Source organism: Pristiophorus japonicus, chromosome 16 (genome assembly GCF_044704955.1).
Source record: "Pristiophorus japonicus isolate sPriJap1 chromosome 16, sPriJap1.hap1, whole genome shotgun sequence".
NCBI lineage: Eukaryota > Metazoa > Chordata > Chondrichthyes > Pristiophoridae > Pristiophorus > Pristiophorus japonicus.
In genome coordinates, this window is record NC_091992.1 from 103811708 (window position 1) to 103833242 (window position 21535).

Sequence of the window (21535 nt, forward strand, 5' to 3'; positions counted from 1 at the left end):
CCACGTGTCTGCCCATTCCACCAGCCTATGTCTATGTTGTCTTGATGTCTATCACTAACCTCCTCACTGTTCACTATACTTCCAAGTTTTGTGTCATCTGCAAATTTTGAAATTATGCCCGGTACACCCAAGTCAGTATACCTACCAGCCGAAAAACAACCGAACACCACTAGTTTCCTTTCACTTAGTCAATTTCATATCCATGGTACCAGTGAATTCCATGAACATAATAGGAACAGGAGTAGGCCATGTAGCCCCTCAAGTACCATTCAATAATGATCTGATCATGGACTCCGCCCCACTTCCACACCCGCTCCCCATAATCCCGTATCCTCTTATCGCTCAAGAAACTGTCTATTTCAGTCTTAAATTTATTCAATGTCCCAGCTTCCACAGCTCTCCAAGGCAGCAAATTCCAGATTTACAATCCTGAGAAGTTCCTCATCTGTTTTAACTTTGCTGGCAAGTCTATTATGTGGCACTTTATCAAGCGCCTTTTGAAGTCCATGTTCATTACATCAACCATATTGCCGTCATCAACACTGTTACCTCATCAAAAAACTAAATTATGCTCTTATAGCTCGACAGGGCGAATGGCCTACCTCTGCTGTAACCATTTTATGATTCTATGATATAAAAACTGAAAATGCTGGAAATCTCAGCAGATCAGGCAGCATCTGTGGAGTCATCGACCTGAAATGTTAACTGTTTCTCTCTCCACAGATGCTGGCTGACCCAATGAGTTTTCCAGCATTTTCTGTTATTTGATTCCAGCATCTGCAGTATTTTGCTTTTGTGTTACGATTCTATGAATCACCTTAAATCTGTACCTTCTCGTTATCGACCCTTCAGCATTGGAAACCGTTCGTTTATTTACTCTATGAAAACTGACCATTATCTTAAACACCTCCATCAAATCTCCTCTTAACCTTCTCTTCTCTAGAGAAATTCTACCCCAAACCATTAGATGTTTATCATACACCTCTAAAAATTCTAACCCATAAATGTGTGCATATACACACACATATATATATCTTACATCTGCAGCTTTATATTCTTACATTTTTGATGTCAACCCTTTGTTATAAATTCCTATTCTGTAACCAGGAAGACCAAGAGGTGCCAATACAGTGGCAGCAGCTATTGAGATGTGACTTTAAACAGAGGTCCTGTTTGTCCTCTCAGTTGTAAAAGATCCCATAGCATTATTTGGAAAACAGCACGAGAGTTCTCTCCTGTGTCCTATCCAGTATTTAGCCCTCAATCAACATCACTTAAATAAATGATCTAATCATTTATCTCTGTGGACTTTACAATGCACAAATTGGCTCGAGTTTCCTTACATTACATAATGACTATATTTCAAAGGTACTTCAATGGCTGTAATTTTAATTCAGTACTGTTAAGGGGAATTACAGACAAGTTTCAACATTATGTCTGGAGTTCCTGATTATATATAATCTCATCATCATAGAAACAGAAACCAATCCACTTTCCTGTCAACATTTAGCTGTCTGAATGCAAGGTGTACAGAGCGTTAAATGTATACATTAAATCAGCTGTAGCTTAAAACAGATAAACAAGCCTTTGCTGCTGGTTTGTTCCAGTTGTCTGCAGTGTATTGTTAACAAAATCCATAAGTAGGTAGTTTTTTTTCAATAAAAGTAGGTCAAGACAAAACTAATTGGAAATTAAAATAAATTAAACATGTGACCACATGCAAAAATTGTAAGTATATAGAGAGAACGAGAGGCTCTTCCTTGGCTTTAGTTTTATTTATTAAAATACAAACTATGACATACATAAACGTGAGTAAATTGTGTTACATTGTAAACATTTTTCCAAAGAAAAAAGCATCAACAGTCAACCCTAGAACAAATAAGACAGTTGTTGATTTAAACAACATTAAACATGCGAGGATATATAATTAAACAACACTAGTCAAATTCAAACAGTGGAAGAAATTAGAGGAAGAATGGACCTGAATTAATAAAGATTTGGATAAAACAGCAGGTGAGGAAGAATCCAATTTCAACTAAATAAGTCACAAGCAGAAAGCAAAATAAGGACACAAATTATGCTTTCTCTCCCATATTTAGTTTGTTATACCTTGTGTGAAGAGGGAAGGGCATTACCTCAGGTCTTCTACATACCAGATCCCCAAATATAGAATTTGCATCAACTCATATTTTCTCAGAATTAAACATCCACCAGTCCCATTTTTGAAAAAGCCACAGCTTGTTTTGGCAAGCACAGTATCACATACCAAAATGGGTGGGTTGTGCAGACACGACTGAAGTGTTCAAGAAAAGCTGACTGGAATTTTTTTTCAAGGAGGAATGAAGGAAAAAAATATTTCTCCCTGATGAGCTGTGAACTTTTATTGGGACATAGAAAACTGGCAAGGGATAGTAAATAAGAATATTCATAATTTTTATTGCATAGAACAAGATAACTTGAAGTTTACAGCCACCAGATTACATGTGCTCTTTGCTGTTAAACAAGAATGACCTTTTCAATAAAGTTTTGTGGTGCATAACATGCTTATGAGTGAATTTGTAATGCCATTAAAAATCCCTAAAATTGGAAGGGGGAAACTGGTCAATCAAGCATTCTCAACTTTAAATACTAATTAGCATTGGAGTTACTCAATTAAACACAAAAACAGTATCATTTCATGATCGAAACCACTGAATGTGTATTATCAATATACAGATTGATTTATTTTTCAATTTTAGACTATTTCTATCATGTTCTTGTTAAACCAAGACAGTTTGTGCAGTTAAATTGTAATCAATAGGGAAAGAAAGGTGAAGACCAAATAATAGTTTACAGGAATTCTGAAATCACTCCAAATGAAGTATTCTTTGTAGTTATATTTCCATTACCAACACGACTCAGTCAAGGGCCCAGCATTAACCTGAAAATAAATGTACACCATTAGTTTTCCTTAATTATAAATGCATTTCTTAGCAAGCATTCAAACATTTACAACAAATGATCAATACATGCCAAGAATCTTCTGTATTTGCCCATACCAACCTTACTGGAGCGCACTGCAATTCGAAGGGAAAATCAAAAGCCTCCAAAATAACCACGCAATTCTGGCAGAACATTTAAACTTCCTGCTACCTCCAAAGAGTGTATATACTTATATCTGGAAAAATCTCACTCCCTATTGTTTAGACTGACACGGGGCATTCCACACCCTATATTCTGGTTCTACATTCCACCATTAACTGCACAAGTGCTCCTTCCAGAGGCTGCACAGGCAAGACTGGAAATCCCCCTTATGGGGGTGGGGAAGAAATCTCCCTTATGGGGGTGGGGAAGAAATCTCCCTTCGGTCACTTCACAGCACTGTGCTGGCAGTACTTGAGCATAGGAACAAGAGTCGGCCATTCAGCAACACAGTATTTATATTCTAAAGCCTTTGGCCTGGAATTTGCAGTCAGCGACGGAGCAGAGGAGTTAGCCGCTGGCTCCGAAGCATCTGTGTCGAGAATTTCGGGTTTTCCCATGCGTGATTGAAATCAACGTTAGTTAATGGGGATTCCCAGCGATGGGCTGCTGTGATGGCAACAAGTTGTATAAACAACCAATCAAAATGTGGAATTCTCAATCAGCGAACCAGGAAGTGGATAAGCTCCTTTGATTCTAACTTTTTTTTAAAATGTTGAGCGCAAAATCAAGATTGGGGCACTCACATGGGCAAAAGGCAAACCTGAAATAATGAACAAATTTAAAAATAATTTTTTTTTTTTTTTTTTAAAAAGGTTAATAAGTTTCTTAAATTTTAATTAAAATGGTTAAATTTGACATTCACAAAATTAAAAATTAGTTTTTCAGGGCTCTAACCTTTGTTTAGCAGCCAATATATTGTTAAAACCCCAGTTACACCTAATCCAAAAGGATCCAACTTATAATGGGGTATTTAACAGCGGTATTACCGGGGAAGAGCCGAACTTTCAGATTTCACTGACTGCTGGCTCTGTGGGGATGGGGAAATGAGCACAGCTGTGGAGGAGCAGTGAATGAGGCTGCAACTTCAGGATTTCCTCATTAGGCTGTGCATGCGCTCGTTGGTACTTTATAGTAAGTAAAGGGGAGTAAACTCATTGGTACAAGGTACACCACCTGACCGACGGGCAAATTTTGTACCTGCCTGTGATAGGCAAGAGAATATTTAGTGACTGTTCACAATATAATTTTTGACATATCGATGAATGGAAGAATCATGAGCAGAAAAATACATTTTTGACTTATTTTGTGTGCAGTATTATACATGAACATTACAACTTTTAAAATGTTCACACCTGTTACTGCCCAGATCAACTTTTATTAATCTAGGTCAAGGATGAAACTGCTGAATACATACGAAACCCAGCAGTAAAGACCCAAGACCACATTACACACAGCACTACTGGAGATGCATGCCTCAAGTCTTAAAGATTGCATTCACATCGAGACCAGCTCTCTGAGCATATCTCTATGAAGGGACTGATATTAAAACATTAGTTCCATTAGAAACTGTTTTTTTCTGAATGTTTAATTTTTTTTAAATCTAGCACAACTTTCATAAAACAAATATATAGGACTCTTCTGGAAATACTGTATTAAAAAAGGTAGTAGGTATTGCAGGGAATTCAAGGCCAGAGTGATCTCCTGGATAAGTTTCAATTGCCTAGGTGGGTCAGAGAGGAATTTCCCAGATTTGTTTTTCCAAATTGTCCTGGGATTTTTTAAAATCTGTTTTTTTGCCTCTTGGTTTCAGATGGGGTGGAGTATATATGCTGTGATACAAAATATTGCAATTGTGTGAGACTGGCTCGATGGACAAAATGGTCTTTACCTGTGTAAAGGGTTGTTTCAATCTCCTCCCCAATAGCAATGTGAACGCCGTGTTACAAGTCAGTTACATTGTCTACAGCAGACTATGCGGCCTAACTGTTTTTTGCCGGTGTGTATGCTTCACATGAGCCTCCCCCCTTCCACCCACCCCTCTTCATCTAACCCCATCAACATATCCCCTTCCATTCTCCGTCAAGTGCTTACTGACCACCTTAAAAGCATCTATGCTCCGCGTCAACTATTCCGTGGTAGCAAGTTCTACATTCTTACCACTCTTTGGGTAAAGAAGCTTTTCCTGAATTCCCTATTGGATTTATGAGTGACTATCTTGTATTTAATGACCTCTAGTTTTGGACTCCCCCACGTCAAGTTTGCTTTTTACCAATACTGTTTTAGTTGGTTTAACACAAAAATGTACCATTGGCAAGCCTCACACTCTGAATTGAAAATCTGACCTTATACTTGTAATATACAAGTATGCCAGAGCAAATAATAAAGCTGTACACACTAAAAAAATAGCACTGCTCACCATGTCTGCGGTGTCTCAAACGACAACACCATGCTCACAGCAGGCCATGCAGCGCAGGTTAAACTACTAATTCAAATTGGTTCGTAAAATCATACAAAACAATAAATCAGCAGACAAAAATAAAGTACTTTCACAGGGAAGTTATGGAGGTCAACCCATGAAATAGTTTTAGATTATTAGTCTTGTTCAGTGTTGCTCAAGCAAAACATGGTCATTAATCGCCTTATGGGACACCTTACTCACTGCAGTGACCCAGAATGTGGTTTTCAAATGAACTGAAGTTTTTGGTCTTGGCAGCTTGCACACCTCAGGATCAATGCTCCCTCTAATTTTTCTCCCTGCGCAAGGCCTTTAATATTTGCCGTGTCGCCGCGCATGCGTAGTCTCTCTTCCAGCAGCACTAGCTGGTGCGTGACCTCAGGATCTGCGCGCACCTTAGGGAGAACATTGCTCAGGATACCTCCTTCCCTCATTAAAGCAAGCCTTTTTAAAAAAAGAAACGATGTTGAAGGATCCCGTGTACCACAGAGCGCAGTCTCGTATTACAAGTATATGGTCACATTTTCGATTCATGGAGTCTGAGGCTTTCCTATGGAATACAAACAGAAAATGCTGGAAATACTCAGCAAGTTAGGCAGCATATGTGGTGAGAAAGTGTTAACTTTTCAGGTCAGTGACCTTTCCTCAAAACTGGAAATCATCATCAAAATGTTACAGATGTAACAGGTTTTAAGCAAGTACAAAGGAAGGGGAGGAAAGAACAAAAAGGGTGGGTCTGTGAAAGGGTGGAAGCCCAAGAGTGATTAAATGACAAAATGATGGTGCAAAAAGGGCTGGTAGTGAGACAAGAAACAAAAGATCTAGGTGTAAATGGCAACAGCAGGACCATTACTAGCACCTGCTGTCCAAAGAAATAGAAGCAGTGGTTATGATCTGAAATTGCCGTACTCAATGTTGAGTCCAGAAGGTTGTAAAATGGAAAGCAGCAGGAAGCTCAGGGTCATGCTTGCATACTGAATGGAGGTGTTCAGCAAAGCAATCTATGTTTGGTCTCCCCAATGTAGAGACAGTATCATGAGCAGCGAATACAGTACAGGTATAATGTCCAAAATCCTCGGGACCGAGTCCATGCCAGTTTTTGGGGTTTTCCAGATTTCAGACAAGAAAATCAATAGTCTGAATTCCGGAATCCTCGACCGAATCAGTGCTTGGTTTTGAGCGACGAGGTCTGAAATCTGTCTGAGGTCTGGATTCAGTTAAAGATTCCGGATTTCAGACTATTGATTTTCTTGTCTGAAATCCTCGACTGAATCCGTGCTGGATTTTGGACCTCGCCGCTCGCAGATTCACTCCACTCCTCGCCACCCGCGGCTCCCCGCTTATCAGCAAGTATCCTCTTTATTTCTCCTAAACTGAACCACCCCACTGTTGCCCAACTCAAAAATGCCCAGTTTTTGGACAATAATTCAGGAAGACTCCATCTGGGACATGCAAATTGTCTGGTTTTCGGAGTTCTGGAGTCGGGGGGGGGGGTTGCACCTGCATACCAATTGAAAGTCTGGAAGGAGCGTTTTGGGCCTTGAATGGTGGGAATGGAGGTGGTGAAAGGACAGGTGTTATATCTCCTGTACATGCACGCAAAGTGTCATAAGAAGGGGAGCAGGTGTTGGAAGAGTGGACCGGGAGTGTCACAGAGGGAACTGTTCCTTCGGAATGCTGAAAGGGAAGGGGAAGATGTGTTTAATGATGGCAGATTTCCAAAAGGCATTCGATAAGGTGCCACACAAAAGGTTACTGCAGAAGATAAAGGTACATGGAGTCAGAGGAAATGTATTAGCATGGATCGAGAATTGGCTGGCTAACAGAAAGCAGAGTCTGGATAAATGGATCCTTTTCGGGTTGGAAATCGGTGGTTAGTGGTGTGCCACAGGGATCGGTGCTGGGACCACAACTGTTTACAATATACATAGATGACCTGGAAGAGGGGACAGAGTGTACTGTAACAAAATTTGCTGATGACACAAAGATTAGTGGGAAAGCGGGTTGTGTAGAGGACACAGAGAGGCTGCAAAGAGATTTAGATAGGTTAAGCGAATGGGCTAAGGTTTGGCAGACGGAGTACAATGTCGGAAAATGTGAGGTCATCCACCGTGGAAAAAAAACAGTAAAAGGGAATATTATTTGAATGGGGAGAAATTACAACATGCTGCGGTGCAGAGGGACCTGGGGGTCCTTGTGCATGAAACTCTTTTGGAGTTTACCTGTAAAACATAAACATTAATCGGTGCCACCCGATCTGGATGACACACCAGATATTTACAAGGCCCATTTTTTTTCTTTTTTGTGTTTTTTTTTGTTTTTCTTTTTTTGTGTTTTTTTTTTGGGCACTAAAATCAAATTTTTTCCCCTCCAGTGCCCCCTATAAAAGGGGAGGGGGACACTAAAAGCACCGGCAATTAAAACAAATTAAACTTTAAAACGTAAAAGCAAATTAAAATTTGGTTGCCGGGCGTGATGATGCACTCCAGTCCCTCCTTGTGCATGAAACTCTTTTGGATTTTTTTTGGGGCGCTAAAATCAAATTTTCCCAGTGCCCCCTATAAAAGGGGAGGGGGACACTAAAAGCACCGGCAATGAAAACAAATTAAACTTTAAAACGTAAAATCAAATTAAAATTTGGTTGCCGGGCGTGATGATGCACTCCAGTCCCTCCGGTGCCCACCTCTCGCGGAAGGCCGCGAGCGTACCGGTGGACACCGCGTGCTCCATCTCCAAGGACACCCTGGACCGGATGTAAGAGCGGAAGAGAGGCAGGCAGTCAGGTTGAACGACCCCCTCGACCGCCCGCTGCCTGGACCGGCTGATGGCACCCTTGGCCGTGCCCAGGAGCAGTCCTACGAGGAGGCCTTCGGACCTACCCGCTCCCCTCCGCACAGGGTGCCCAAAGATCAGGAGAGTGGGACTGAAGTGCAGCCAGAATTTCAGGAGCAGCCCCTTCAAATAGTGGAACAGGGGCTGCAACCTTGTGCACTCCATAAAAACATGGAACACGGACTCCTCCAGACCGCAGAAATTGCAGGCGGCCTGGGAGTCCGTGAACCGGCTTAAAAATTTATTGCACGGCACTGCTCCGTGCACCACCCTCCAGGCCAAGTCCCCGATGAATAGTGGGAGGACCCCTGCGTAGAGTGCCCTCCATCGGGGAACCCCGCCTCCTCCGGACGGCAAGATGGTGAAACTCTTTTGGATCCAAAAAAAGTTAGTTTGCAGGTGCAGCAGGTAATCAGGAAGGCGAATGGAATGTTGGCCTTCATTGCGAGAAGGATGGAGTACAAAAGCAGGGAGGTCCTGCTGCAACTGTACAGGGTATTGGTGAGGCCGCACCTGGAGTACTGCATGCAGTTTTGGTCACCTTTCTTAAGGATATACTAGCTTTGGAGGGGGTACAGAGACGATTCACTAGGCTGATTCCGGAGATGAGGGGGTTACCCTATGATGATAGATTGAGTAGACTGGGTCTTTACTCGTCGGAGTTCAAAGGATGAGGGGTGATCTTATAGAAACATTTAAAATAATGAAAGGGATAGACAAGATCGAGGCAGAGAGGTTGTTTCCACTGGTCGGGGAGACTAGAACTAGGGGGCACAGCCTCAAAATACGGGGGAGTCAATTTAAAACTGAATTGAGAAGGAATTTCTTCTCCCAGAGGGTTGTGAATCTGTGGAATTCTCTGCCCAGGGAAGCAGTTGAGGCTGGCTCATTGAATGTATTCAAATCACAGACAGATAGATTTTTAACCAATAAGGGAATTAAGGGTTATGGGGAGCGGGCAGGTAAGTAGAGCTGAGTCCACGGCCAGATCAGCCATGATCTTGTTGAGTGGCGGAGCAGGCTCGAGGGGCTAGATGGCCTACTCCTGTTCCTAATTCTTATGTTCTTATGTAGGAAAATGAACGTGGTGGTCATTGGGATGGAAGGTGAGGACAAGGGGAACCCTATTGTGGTTCTGGCAGGGATGGGAAGAGGCGAGGGTAGAAGTACTGGAAATGGGATGGACACAGTCGAGGACCCGGTCAACCACGGTGGAAGGGAATCCTCAGTTGAGGAAAAGGGAAGACATATCAGAAGCACTAATGTGGAAAGTGGCATGTAAGAACAGATGTGATGGAAATGTGCTTCCACTCTAAAAATGAGTCCTTAGGTAGTTGAACAGTCCAATACGAGAACCACAGATTCTGTCACAGGTGGGACAGATAGTCGTTGAGGGTAAGGAAGGGTGGGACAGGTTTGCTGCATGCTTTTTCTGCTGCCTGCGCTTAATTTCTGCATGCTCTCAGCGATGAGACTCGAGGTGCTCAGCGCCCTCCAGAATGCACTTCCTCCACTCCAAGGGCTCCCAGGTGTCAGTGGGGATGTTGCACTTTATCAGGGAGGCTTTGAGGGTGTCATTGTAACATTTCCTCTGCCCACCTCTGGCTCGTTTGCCGTGAAGGAGTTCCGAGTAGAGAGCTTGCTTTGAGAGTCTTGTGCCTGGCATATAGACAATGTGGCCTGCCCAGTGGAGCTGATCAAGTGTGGTCAGTGCTTCAATGCTGGGGATGTTGGCCTGTTATTGGCTAACAGTCAATGTCCCCTATAAGCTGCACAGCGCTCCAGGGAACTTGCGCAGCAGGCTTTTCAATACAAAAACCATGCACGTGTGGTATTTTGAATGACCCGCGCAGTGCCAAACAATATTAAGAGAAAACATCGCTGACTGTTCCCAGAAATGGGGAGAGAGAAAAGTCAAGGAAGGGACGAGTTGGAGATGGACCACAAGACGACAAAGGAAGAGTGCAAATTTGAAGCAAAGTTGCTAATATTTTCCAGTTCAGGACGAGAGCAGGAAACCGCACCGATAGTCAATGCACCAGAAAAGAAAATGAGGGAGGAGGCTCATGGAATAGGACGGGTAAGTTCCCATAGCGACAACTTTCATTTGAAGAGAGGAGTCAAAGGAGAAGTTTTTCAATGTAAGAACAAGTGGTGTTGGCTGGGTTCAGCTGGGCCTCCAATGAATAAGAGGGACCGTAGGCCGTACTAACGGGGGATGGCGACGTAAAGGGACTGGCCGTCCACGATGAAAAGACGGTTAGGGCCAGGAAACGGTTAAAGTGGCGGAGGATGTCAGAAGAGTCGTGGATATAAGTCGGAAGAGACTGGAAAAGGGGAGAACAAACAGTCGAGATAGGAAGAAATAAGTTCTGTGGAGCAAGAACAAGCTGAAACAATGGAAGCTTTTTGCGTTAAGCCCACGTAAAGAGGTATTGGGAAAAAACATGAATTGTAAAAAGCCGTTCTGCTTTCTGTTAGGGAGAAGATATAATCAACACATTATTTCAAAAAAATCTCCCGGATTGTTTCTGATTAAGCAATGAGAAAGTTTTAAATCAATTACCTCTTCTTGGCAGCTAGTGTGGAGAGGATCTAGACACGGGATAGAAGGTGAATCTTCAAACACTCGACAGGCAGCACGGAGAGAGAGGCCGCATGCTGTCTGTAGAGGCCGAGCAGGCCACCCGAAAGCCTCGGCCTCTCCCACTCTCACTGCCCCCACGCTCTCCGCCCAGGAACCCCGGCGTTCCCCACTCTCGCTGCCCAGAAGCCTCCCGCCGCCTAGAAGCCCGGGCTTCCCCTTTCCCATCCCCATCCCCGGGCCTCTTCCTTTCTTCCTTTTTCTCTATCTCCACGAGCCCCGGGAGCCCGGGCCTTCCCCCACCACACACTGCCCTGCCCTGCCGGACCCGGGCCTACCTCACGCGCCTCCCCCACTTCCCTCGATCCCGAAGCTGAGGCGCATGCTCCGCTCTGGGAGTTTCTATTGGCTGCGGGCTGTGCCGCGACGCTCACGTGATCCAGCTTGTGGTGAGACTGGAAAATGTTCCCCGCAGAGGGAGAGTGACAGAGCTGGCATCGTGTGCAATTTACACAATCAAAACACTGCGGCTGCTGCAAATCTCACATTAAAACAGAAAATGCTGACAGTGCTCAGCAGGGCAGGCAGCCTCTGTGGAGAGAGAAACACTTGATGTTTCAGGTCGTTAACTCTGTTTCTCTCTCCACAAATGCTGCCTGACCATATAGAATATATTTGCTTCTTTTCTGTAATATCTTTCCTCAAGAGATTGGCCGAGAACTTTCTTGCCAAGTTGGTCCAAGGGGGTATATAGGGGCATGGATTGAAATATCTTCAAAGATGTTGGGATTTAATGCAGTTTACGCACAAAAGGACTTCAAATCTTTCAAGATAATGGGGTAGAAATTGCAGTCAGAGATGTACCGCCAGAACACGCCTCCGATCCACGAAACAAATCCGAACCTACCTCCTGGCGTCCAGGCTGAGGAGAGTTGCGGTCTCGGACCTCCAGGCGAACAGCAGCGTAAAGGCCCATGGCTTGGCTTGGAGTTCAGCCTCTGAATGTGCGTAGACACAAGCGTCGTCCGCGTATGTAGTTAGATAGAAACATAGAAACTAGGTGCAGGAGTAGGCCATTCGGCCCTTCGAGCCTGCACCGCCATTCAATATGATCATGGCTGATCATTCACCTCAGTACACCTTTCCTGCTTTCTCTCCATACCCCTTAATCCCTTTAGCCGTAAGGGCTATATCTAACTCCCTCTTCAATATATCCAATGAACTGGCATCAACGACTCTCTGCGGTAGAGAATTCCACAGGTTAGCAACTCTCTGAGTGAAGAAGTTCCTCCTCAGCTCAGTCCTAAATGGCCTACCCCTTATTCTAAGACTGTGTCCCTGATTCTGGACTTCCCCAACATCGGGAACATTCTTCCCGCATCTAACCTGTCCCGTCCCGTCAGAATCTTATACGTTTCTATGTGATCCCCTCTCATCCTTCTAAACTCCAGTGTATAAAGGCCCAGTTGATCCAGTCTCTCCTCATATGTCAGTCCAGCCATCCCTGGAATCAGTCTGGTGAACCTTCGCTGCACTCTCTCAATAGCAAGAACATCCTTCCTCAGATTAGGAGACCAAAACTGAACACAATATTCCAGGTGAGGCCTCACCAAGGCCCTTTAAAATTGCAGTAAGACCTCCCTGCTCCTATACTCAAATCCCCTAGCTATGAAGGCCAACATGCCATTTGCCTTCTTCACCGCCTGCTGCACCTGCATGCCAACTTTCAATAACTGATGAACCATGACACCCAGGTCTCGTTGCACCTCCCCTTTTCCTAATCTGCCACCATTCAGATAATACTCTGCCCTCGTGTTTCTGCCACCAAAGTGGATAACCTCACATTTATCCACATTATACTGTATCTGCCATGCATTTGCCCACTCACCCAACCTGTCCAAATCACCCTGCAGCCTCTTAGCATCCTCCTCACAGCTCACACCAACATCCAATTTAGTGTCATCTGCAAACTTGGAGATATTACACTCAATTCCTTCATCCAAATCATTAATGTATAATGTAAAGAGCTGGGGTCCCAGCACTGAGCCCTGTGGCATTCCACTAGTCACTGCCTCCCATTCTGAAAAGGACCCGTTTATCCCGACTCTCTGCTTCCTGTCTGCCAACCAATTTGCTATCCACGCCAGTACATTACCCCCAATACCATGTGCTTTGATTTTGCACACCAATCTCTTATGTGGGACCTTGTCAAATGCCTTTTGAAAGTCCAAATACACCACATCCACTGGTTCTCCCTTGTCCACTCTACTAGTTACATCCTCAAAAAATACCAGAAGATTTGTCAAGCATGATTTCCCTTTCACAAATCCATGCTGACTTGGACTGATCCTGTCACTGTTCTCCAAATGCGCTGCTATTTCATCCTTAATAATTGACTCCAACATTTTCCCCACGACTGATGTCAGACTAACCGGTCTATAATTACCTGTCTTCTCTCTCCCTCCTTTTTTAAAAAGTGGCGTTACATTAGCTACCCTCCAGTCCATAGGAACAGATCCAGAGTCGATAGACTGTTGGAAAATGATCACCAATGCATCCACTATTTCTAGGGCCACCTCCTTAAGTACTCTGGGATGCAGACAATCAGGCCCCGGGGATTTATCGGCCTTCAATCCAGAGGATGGGATGACCTTGGATCTAGCCTGGAGGCGACGAAGGTTGAACAGGTTCCCATTGGTTCTATAGTTTACTTTCACTCCAACGAGGAGCTTGTTGAGCATGAGATGGAGCATTGCAGCGAGGAAGATTGAGGGGAGCATTGGCGCGATGACGCAGCCCTGCTTGACCCCAGTCCGGATGTGGATTGGGTCTGTGATGGATCCATTGGTCAGGATCACGGCTTGCATGTCATCGTGGAGCAGGCGGAGGATGGTGACAAACCTTTGGGGTCAGCTGAAACGGAGGAGGATACTCCATAGTCCCTCACAGTGTCAAAGGCCATTGTGAGCTCAAAGAAGGCCATGTACAAGGGTTGATGCTGTTCCCTACACTTCTCCTGTAGTTGTCGTGTGGTGAAGATCATGTCCGTTTACCCCTTAGTGGATGAAATCCGCATTGTGACTCTGGGAGGAGCTCTTCAGCCACAGGGAGAAAGTTGAGGAGGATTCTTGTGATGACTTTCCCAGTGGCCGACAGCAGAGAGATTCCTCTGTAGTTACCGCAGTCGGTCTTGTCCCCTTTTTTAAAGATTAAAGTATCTCTGCGATCTCCCGGCATGCTCTCCTCCCTCCAGATATGAGAGATGAGGTCATGCATTCATGCCATTAGTGCTTCTTCGCCATACTTTAATGCCTCAGCAGGGATTCCATCTGCTCCTGATGCCTTGTTGCTCTTGAGCTGATGGATGGCCTTTTCTACCTCATGCAAGGCTGGGGCTTTGCTGAGATGGTGGCAGGTAGCATACTGCGGGATGGAGTCGAGGACACTCATATCAAAGGCAGAGTCTCGATAAAGGAGATCTTCGAAGTGCTCCTTCCAGCAAGCCCTGACTGCCTCGGTGACTTTAATGAGTGTCTCCCCGTTCTTGGCTAGCAGTGGGGTAGCCCTACACCTGTTTTTATCAGCCGTAAGAGTTTTGTGGGCAATTGCTGGGCAGTTGTTGGGCAAATAGCCCAACTCTGCGGCAGCAATACTGCTTTTCCATGCGGTTCGGATGACTTGTTGAGGTGTACCTTGACAGATCTCAAGTTCTGGATTTCACGCAAGTGCATGTACAATATTGGAAGTTGTGGGACCTTTCAAATGGATTAGGTTGGTGTACTCTCAGAGTACGCCTTCAGGGAGACCGCAAATTCTGGCCCAACTAAAATCGACTTTTCCCCCATAGACCAGCCACAATATGCTCTTTCATCGACTCTGGCTCAACCATTTAATGTTTGAGGAAATGTACTGCAAAGTTTTTCCTTATAAAGGTAACTCAAGAATGTGCACAAGGCTGCATTATAATATTTTTCATCTTAAAACCATTTAAGTAAATGGTATTTAATGTATCATCTCCAGATATCAGAAAAGAAGGAAAATGGAAGAAAGGAAAATGGCAGAGTTTAAACCGGCACAGAACGAAGAAGTATTTAAAAACAATCCTGTGATAAAGACTGCCCTGCTTGATGCCCAGTTTCAGTTTTACAAGCGAACATGGGGCCTATCAGGATCAACAGCAAAGCTGATGCTCTACTGTCCATGCACAATTTTACCTCTTAATCATATCTGTTGCAATGTTCAGTGTGATACTTATAGATAATTGTCATTACAAATAGAGCTTCTTTGAAACGGGCCTAGCTACCTATAGACTGGGCCACCAATAAGTTTAAAATATAAAGAATGCATTTCCAGACAGATATATAATTTTCTGTGCATCATATACAACAACAGAAATAGCAAGACAAGGTTGAATTGACTTCCATCTGTATGGAGCATCTGTGTGGTCAGTGCTGAAAAATCATGAGACAGACATTGAAAAAAAATCTTGATTTGAGGGTTTAAAAAAATGAGAAGTATCATCAACAAAAATAGGGACTAAAATATTTATTTAAATATGATATGTAGTAAATGTGCTCTTCTTTAAAGGCAATAGAAATTCACACAATTGAAGTAAGATTGGGAGCATATTGAAGTGTATCATGGACTGATGGAGTTGAGAAACAAGTGGAAAATAAACATTTCTCCAGTAAAAAGGAAAATAATAAAGAAAGACTTGCATTTATATGGGGCTAGAACCTCCACTTTTTTTGCACGCTTAATAACCACTTAACGCCCATTTTACCCTGAAATGACGTATAACGCCCATATATCGCCCATTTTGGCACAAAATGGAAACTGACGGGCATTTTTAGGAAACTTATCGCCGAGCGTTACTTTCCCCATGTGCTTTACGCCCAGAAAAAATATTACTGCCCGACCACTTTTTTGGGGCGGAATTAGCAGAATGGGCGAAATCAATGCCCATAATATTGCCCAGCGTTACTTTCCGCACGGAATTATCGCCGAGATTCAATAATACCGCTCACCCATTTTTTTTTTGTGTAAAGAGCATTATTTGTCTAAACTAACGCCCAGGAGATTGCCCATGGTCACTTTCACCACCTCACACACATATCGCCCACAATATCACTTGCCCAAAAAAACGGCCAGAAAAAGTGGAACTGTTCTGAATGAACGCCAGTGGTGTGGCTGGCATTTTTAAAATCGCAGGTCGCTTCATTCAAAAGGCTGCCTCAACTTTGGGGGAGTTTGCATTGACTCTGGAGTTCTTCTCAGGTGAAGTGAACATATTTTCAGACTCTGGACTATTGGGGGTTTACTCCAGGTGTATTTTAGTAAGGAAATCATTTTTTCTGATCAATCGCCATTATACTTTCAATGCAATGGGGCCACCAAACAATAACTGTGCTTAAGCAATGTTTCAGATGTCTTGACCACTCAGGAGGGGAGCTACAATATAACCCTGAGCAAGTAGCTAAATTCGTGGTTGTATGCTACATGCTGCACAACCTGGCTATCAGGAGGGGCCAAGACTTGCCAGAAGGCTCCACATCATGAGAGAGAAGAAGAGGACGACGAGGGGCTGGACATTGACCTAGGGCCAGACAATCAGGCTGGCTATGCAACCATGCCCACGACCCCTCCAGACCCCAGGAAAGGGCCCGTGGTGGCTACATAGCTGCAAGACTCTTATGTGAGGAGCTGATATCTGAACGATTTGCCTGAAAGAGCGTTGATGTGAGTGACAATGCTGACACACTGCTGTGTGTGTGCAGCTCAGACATCAATGGTGGCCATCACCTTGGTGCCATTTAAGGTTTACGTTGATTGATGTTAAGTTGTATTTAACACTTTCATGTTAAAGAATCACCCGTGTGTAATGGTGCAACTATCTGAGATAATGTGCAACAAGGTTATGTTCAATAACAAAGATTTTATACCAACATTGGTCTGAAATCATAAGTATCACAGGCAATAACACCCAAGCCTGCCCACACCCCACTTTTTCCACTACTGACATCAATCAAATGTTCAACATGTCCAGCACACAGAATACAAAGACAAAGCAGGAGGGTGGTCCCCTCCCCCCATACATTGCAACAAATTGCATTCACCCAGATGGAGATATAACACAGCCATCACCTGCGGACATACACCTCACTTTCCTTCCCCCCTCCCCTTCTTCTTCCCACCTCTACCACTTCCCCTCCTTGCTCCACGGTGCCTGGCCGAGGAGGTCCTCAGGCGGTGCTTCTTTGGGGGGGATGAAGGCAGATGCGGTCGTTGCACGGGTACGGGAGCGGGGGGGGGGTGCCGAGGCAGCAAAATTCTCTGATGCAGAAGCAGGATCTTGATCCTTGCTCTCATCTGTCATTTGCAGTGGTGGTGCGGAACCTAGGTGCAATGTCTGTAAGATTGTAATGTTTGTAGCTCCACACTGTGGATGTGGCCGTATCGTGTACTGCAAGTGCAGGGTTAATAATAAACAGAACCAGGCAGATTTCCGGAGACTTCCGAGAGAGCTGCCTGCCATGTTAGGAAGCTGTGTGTGCTGTGCTCTGTGAATATATCACAGGGTGGAGTGCTGCGCTTGTGTTCCACTGGGAGGCCTGTGCCAGCAGTGTTCTTGACTATCACATCCAGGGCCTCCGCCATCCGCAGAATGTACTCGGTCATGGTGGTCAGCTGTTGGGATATGCCCCCCCAATGCTTCAATGAGTTGGTCACCAATGTCTACAGTCCTCCTGAACAACTGTACCATCTCTCTGCTGTCATGTGGCACTCGTGGAACAGACCTGCCGCGTCCACAAGACCTCCACGGGGTCGACGCCATTCTAGGAACAAATGGGGTGCCCTGTGGCGAGGTACTTGGGGCCTGTACCTCCAGGAATGACCGGACGACCACTAGATGGCCTTGGGGTGGAATGGCTTCTGGAGTGTGGCGATGCAGGTTCCTCGAAGTCCTTGGAGAACAGACCCAGTGGATTGACGGGCGAGAATCGGAGCTCCTCAGCACCAGATGTTGGATCGTCTGGAGAGTCAGGCCCCGCGCCCCCACCTTCTGGCCTCTGTGGTCTTGCCTTGGGAAGCGCTGCTGGCTGAGCTGCAAAACACAATTGAGGTTGTTAGACGAGAAGGGGTTGCTAGGGTCACAAGGTGAGTCCAGCGCTATACACAGCATATGCACGACAAAAGCACCACCGCTCTCAAAATCATCGTAGACAGCACATTTCATGACACACATTTGGATTCCAATGATTTTCATTAGGCCATCTTTATTTCTAGGACAATTTTTGAAATCATCTATCATATATGATTGTTCGGATGTGAGTGGGTGTGGCATCTATTGACTTCACATCATGCAATGGTGTAAGCTTTATGCACATGGCATCACTTCAAGGTCTGCAGATGCGTCCGTGGCTGTCCGGTAGTGCTTCCCCACGAGTGTGAGCACAAGCTCCTCCATCTCAGTGATGTCGCTGGGGACTGGTGGCCCCCCCCACCCCTTCGCCTCTGCACGGACCTCATCGTCGTTAGCTTCTTCTGTAAAAGGTGACAAGATGCCATGCGTGATATCATTGCTAGGTACTGTCACAGAGACTGATACAACACTTAACCGACAGATGTAATCATGATTATTATGAAAATTATCATTCTTTACCTCAAGACGTACACCGTGACCACAGGCTTTGAGTAAAACATTCCCAGTAAAACCGAAAGACCTACATCTGACGATAGTCACTCATGACTGTTACAAATCAAATTATATAAACATATAAGTACATGTAAATCAATGTAATATTTACTCTTGCGGATCCCACAAGGTTGTTCCATCGTTTGCGGCATTGGTTGCCCTCATGAACCTCGTCCATATCCTCTGTATGCCTTTGGGGTGGGCTTCCCATGCCTTCCCTGTGTCAAATCACCCCAGCGTGACTCGACCTCCTGCAAGAGGGAGGCATTTGTCTCATCCGAGAATCTCCTGGCTCTTCTGCACCCTCCAATGTGCTCTTCTCCCACCTCACTGCTCTCTCCAGCGTCAGTCTCCACAGCGTACTGTGATGCCTCCTCCTCTCTCTCCATTATAGGCCAAATTCGGGCAAATATATGGTTGGTAACAGCTAATTTTTGTTTGCCTACTTGCTGTGAAGCTCTAAAGTCTCCCTCCTTCCTCCTAAAGCAGCCACACCGCACCCAGACACGCCTTCAGTCCCTCTGAGCTCCCTCTCTCTCTGTCTCCTCTTCTGCGCATGATGACTCTTGACCTCCTGAATCGCGGGAATCGAGCATTGCCATGCCGTTGCTAAGGACGGCCACACTTTACGGCAGAAGGTCAAAAAAATTTAACGCTACCGCCCATTTCATATCGTTCGCGGTAACGCCCATTTTCAAAAATGGAGACTAGGTGCTTTGAGAATGGGCGAGAAACCGGCGATCTGAAAACCCTTATTTACCGCTCATACCGGAAATAACGCCTATTTTTGGGCAATAAGCACAAAAGTGGAGGTTCTAGCCCATAGCCTTTTATGACCTCAGGATGCCCCAAAGCGCTATTTGCCAATTAAGTACTTTTGAAGAATAGTTACTTTTGTCATGTAGGAAAAATGGCAGCCAATTTCCATGCAGCACGATTCCATGATAAATGACCAGATCATCTGTTTTAGGTGTTGGTTGAGGGATAAGTGTTGGCCAGGACACCAGGAGAACTCCCCTGCTCTTCTTCGAATTCTGCCATGGGATCCTTTACATCCACTTGAGAGGGCGGATAGGGGCCTAGTTTAATATCTCATCTGAAAGACGAATATATAAGAGGCTGAGTCATCTTAGCCTCATCCCCGCTGCCCTTGCACACTTCATAGGATCTATTTACAGGAAGGCATTGGCGCAGACTATCACCGCCCCCACCCCCCGCCCACAGGCCCTCCACCTCCCCCTTCACAAGAAGAGCTAGAAAAAGAAAAAATATTTTACAAGGAACTATGTGGCTTATCAACCTATCCTGATCTCCAACAAAAGTATACTGTACTATTTGTGTAGTCATATTATAGCAAATGTTTATTTAAAAAAGTGTTAACATTATGAGATTCTAAAATATACTAATGAATTCATGAGGTCATTTGACCTACAAAGTTAAAAAAAAGAATGTGTTTTTTTTAAACTCTCACTGAACTGTTTTTGTAAGCCCAATAAAAATATTCCAAATCACATTTTTAAATGCGATATTGTGCAGTCTTGTGCTATAACAGTGTTTCCAAACTGCATTTTTAGACGTCTAAATTCAATAATTTCACGACAGAGATCACCTAGTAAAGCATGATATCAGCACCTAACTAGTTTATTGTGAGCTGAATTGAAGGAGGTTGGTTCTGTTAGGTTCAATTTAGTCCAATAATCTTACTGAAATTAATTTCTGCAGATCTTGTGAGTAAATCTTGGCTGTTGCCATTTAAATTTTTCCTTCATGCATAATGCATGAAGGAAAATTTCACCCACACGACTCCTCTGGTATCAAGTTTATGACAATAATGAGTTTTTATCATTTTATCTAAGTATGCATAAAACAAAGATTCAAAAGTTATGTTTTCCCACTTACTAGTGAGATTGTTAAAAGTCTTTTGTCAGTAGAAGATGCTGTTGTTAGGATACTAAGGAATGCTAAGAAATACAGAATCTGGGATTTTTTTCTTTAAAAAAAGTTTCTCAGCAAACTACAGAAAAAAACCTTTTTTGTTTAACCAACAACAACAACTTGCTTTTATATAGTGCCTTTAACACATTAACAACATCCCAATGCACTTCACAGGAGCGTTAGCAGACAAAATTTGACACTGAGCATCACATAAAGAGATATTATGACAAGTGACCAAAAGCTTGGTCAAAGATGTAGGTATTAAGGAGAGATTTAAAGAAGAACAGAGAGGTAGAGAGGTACAGAAGTTTAGGGAGGGAATTCCAGAGTTTAGGGTCGAGCCAGCTGAAGGCACGGCCGCAAATAGTGGAGCAATGGAAATTGGGGATGCGCAATAGGCTAAAAGTTGAGGAGCTCAGAGAACTCAGTGGGGGATGTGGTGGGGGTTGGCGGGGGGAGGGGAGTTGCAGGGCTGGAAGAGGTTACAGAGAAAGAGATGGGCGAGGCCTTCGAGGAAATTTGAATACAAGGATGAGAATTTTAAAATTGAAGCCTTGCCGGGCTGGAAGCCAATGTAAGTCAGCAAGCACAGGGATGCTGGGTGAATGGGACTTGGTGTGAGTTAGGATAGGGACAGCAGAGTTTTGAATGAGCTCAAATTTACAAAGGGGAGAATGTGGGAGGCTGGCCAGGAGAGCATTGGAATAGTCAAGTCTGGAGCTAACAAAGGTAGGATGAGGCTTTCAGCAGCAGATGAACTGAATTTATTAGATGACCACTACAAAAGTTGATTGGTTTTGAATTCCTCCAATATAAATGTTGGAGAAGCAGGTTCTAGGTATATTCAGCTATTAGCTTCCTAACGTCTGACCACACCAGTTACAGATGTTAATGGGCAAGTGTAAGACCCTCACATGGAAAACTGTTACTGTAACTGGAGATGAAATTCAAAAATATATAAAATATATAAATTATATAGCAAGGACTGTTCTGTGTATTAAATATGTTTCTCTGGAACCCAAGATTTTTCTCCAATATATAATGACGGACAATGTCAGTCTGCAGTTGC

At 44.2% G+C, this 21535-nt stretch overlaps 1 long non-coding RNA gene across 1 annotated transcript; it reads right to left on the reverse strand.

Annotated features, from left to right (window-relative positions):
- Nucleotides 1–1760: 1760 nt before the first annotated feature.
- On the reverse strand, nucleotides 1761–11190 carry LOC139227129 (uncharacterized). Its single transcript, XR_011587387.1, has 2 exons — nucleotides 10818–11190; nucleotides 1761–2920 (listed from the first exon to the last, which is right to left on the reverse strand). It is a non-coding gene; the product is annotated as an uncharacterized lncRNA (long non-coding RNA).
- Between the last annotated feature and the right edge of the window lie 10345 nt (nucleotides 11191–21535).